A 3,269-nucleotide genomic window follows, 5' to 3' on the forward strand; every position below is an offset into this window, starting at 1 on the left:
TTATTCTGGGCAATTCAAGCTGATGGTGCGATTTAAGAGGCGGCTCTTTCCTAAAGTAAACATGGATAGTCGGTTATCCCTTCTCCCTCACCCTGGGGCGAGCCCCACACCAAGTGCCGAGTTGACGGCACTTAATCAACGTCTAGTTAACCTCGAGAAATTTTCTAAATGTCTGAAGGAGGAAGACAATGGGACCAAGTTCCCTTTCTGCCAACAATTTACCTTACAACCGGGAGATGTCGAATTAGCTACGATGTAACCCCACTAACATGAACTCAATAGGGAAATTAAAACACACCATTTTTTGTGGAAACGTAGGTATGGATGATGCAGATAATAGAAGGTTAGAGAAATGTAGAGTATATAAGAGGTTAGCTGATATTGGGCAGCAAAAATTGAACAGGCTATGTTTACCGTGAATATAAATGTAAGTGATGCTCACACAACCTTGAATGGTAAGGAATTTAAAAATGTAGCAAGTTTTAGTGAGTTTAGAAAAAATATTGACAAATAGGGAGATCAGCCAAAGAGACAGACAGGTTAACAAATCTACATAAGTTCCCATAGGCAAAATGAGGGTGGCTCGATAAATTAATTTGCCACATAAATAGAGGATCATGTAGCAACAATAAAAAATGACATGATTCCTTTGTTAAGGTAAGTTTATTGCTAATGGTAATTCACCACATGTAGGCTATACTTAAATGAGTCATTAACTTATGTGACAAGTAGCGTCCTAAATATGAGTTTTACAAAGAGAAAGGCAAATTAGCAATAACGATAAGAAAATAGGAGGTAAAATTTTAAGGAATCATTAGCCACAAATCCTATCAGAGAAATTCTGAATAATTTAAATATTAGCAAGGAGGTTAGAACAGTACATTGGAACGAGGAATAATTACCCTATACTCAAACACAATAATGTGCATGAATTTTGGTCAAAGACAGTTGAAAGGAATAGAGAGATCACATTTAAATCTAGGGGAGAATTACGTAAAAAGGGAGATAGAAATCAGGGAAAATTATGTAAAAATGGAAAACATTCAGGGCAGAAAGGCAGGCACAGAAATAAAGAAACCCCATCATGAAATGCAAACAATTAAAAAATAAAGGGGTATGAACCGTCAGGTTAGATAGAGAATTAATTGCCAAAATGTGCCAAATGATGAATAAAGAGGTCATTTTTTAAAGTAACTTTTCCCCACAGAGCCTTAAGATATCGTTCAAAAAAAGATACAATGATGAAGTATGAATTTTATTTGTGAGAAGTGCCGGTTTCAAATGAGAATAAGATAGTCTGAGTATGATTCTACTTGTCAAAGACAAGTCTTTTACAAAACTGGTCACTTTGTAGGAGACGAATTTGGCAGAAGAAACTGACTCCCGACTAAGAAAGACAAGGAGAATGAAGAAATTTTAGAAATAGGAAGAGTAGCCAAGAATGAATATAATCTTTGTGAATATATTAAAAAGTGCTATATAAATGAAAATAGAATTTCGACAGTAACTACAGTGAATGACCTGCTTTGGATGGATGACGCATCAAATCTTAATGTTTCAACATTTAGTGAGTTATTGAAACAATACCAATTTGTGAATAATATTGACTGTAAAACTACTTTGACTGGGCATATGTCGGACATAGTTTTAAGTGATGGGATGAATAACATTGTATCTGATATAAATGCAGAAGAGAAGTGAACTATCTCTCAAGTGCACGAACATATTATGTTGAGACTACTTCTACACAAAAAACGCAGTGGCAAAAAAAAAAAGAAAAAAAATGTGCATTAGACATATATCAAACTTCCCTCCTTTGAATTTATTGAAGAAGTTACAAAGAAAGTAAATGATGCTATCAGTATTGCCTGCGATCATGATAACCAACATTTGTTAGACACTACGTGTGTTGACTGGCTTATCACCATGTAAAATAAGGTGAGTAAAAGTAAATATGATACCATGTGTCCACTGATGGAAGAAGACTATAATTGTTAAAGGCCGATCTCCTTGGTTTGATGAAAAAACTATAGAGAGAAAGCGGTAAAATATACGTAAAGAAAGAAATAGGAATCGGTAAAAAAACTGAAAGTGCAAGAATAGAGTGTAAAAGTTCAATGTGACAATATTATTACCTATTAAGAAGGAAAAAAAAGTGCATACAATATGAAAAAGGACCCGCAAAGCAGCTACAGACATAAGTAAGTTATATCGTCTCCTGAAGAGTATTATGAGAAATGTAAAGGGAAAAAGGCTACCCAGGGGGTACAGTGACCAGGAATTACCAAATAATTTTCTTGAATCCTTAATAAAAACTAAAAGTAATATATAATTAGGTCAATAACAAATATTCAACATCAGATTAATGTTACACCAAATACACTGATGAGATTAAAGATATTCAATAATTTAATACAAAACGATGTCACCAATATTATCAAGGAGGCAAAGAAAGCAAACTGCGATTGATCCATGCCGAAATCTGAGGCAACTGGAAACTTTTAGTCTAGCTAATATAATTACGAGCTTAGCAAATACAAGCATCGATGAGTGTAAGTGTCCGAAATCTGCACTTCTAATCTGAATTTTTGCTAGTGTTAGCGAATGGATGACAATCGAACAGCTAGAATGAAATGAAAATAAAACTGAGTTTATGGTAGTTGGAAGGAAAAAGAGCGTTAGAAACATGTGTGGTATTCAAATAAGCCTAAGAAACAACTCTGCCCTGACATGTAATAAAGTTCGTGTTCTAGGCGCATCTCTTGACTGTAACTTGTCTTTCAATGCCCAAATAAATAATGTATTAAAAACTGTTGGTTATTATCTTAGATATATTGCTTTTATAAAGAACTACCTGGATGAACATTTTGTAAAGAAACTTGTGATATACTGTGTCATTACTGGGATTGAATACTGTAACTCCATCTACTACAATCTACCAAAAGCACAACTTAAGAAATTACAAAACATAATAAACAGAGGAGCATGGCTGGTAAAAGGTGTCCCGCCAAGAAAAGGATCACTTCTATACAAATTGATTTATACTGGCTGCCTGTTATAGCCGTAATTTAGTTTAGAATATGTATATTAACCCATAAAGATATTAGAACTGGAGGTCCAAAATATCTGAGAGTATTGCCACATATTGTGCAGCCACCAAGTCGTGTTGACATGAGAATATTCCAGATGGTTTAAATTATTCGAACCTTGACATATGTCTACTGTAGGCTAGAGCCTTTAATATGCGGCCCCGATACTATGTAATATGG

This window comes from Palaemon carinicauda, chromosome 17, assembly GCF_036898095.1.
Source record: "Palaemon carinicauda isolate YSFRI2023 chromosome 17, ASM3689809v2, whole genome shotgun sequence".
NCBI classification, from domain to species: Eukaryota; Metazoa; Arthropoda; class Malacostraca; order Decapoda; family Palaemonidae; genus Palaemon; species Palaemon carinicauda.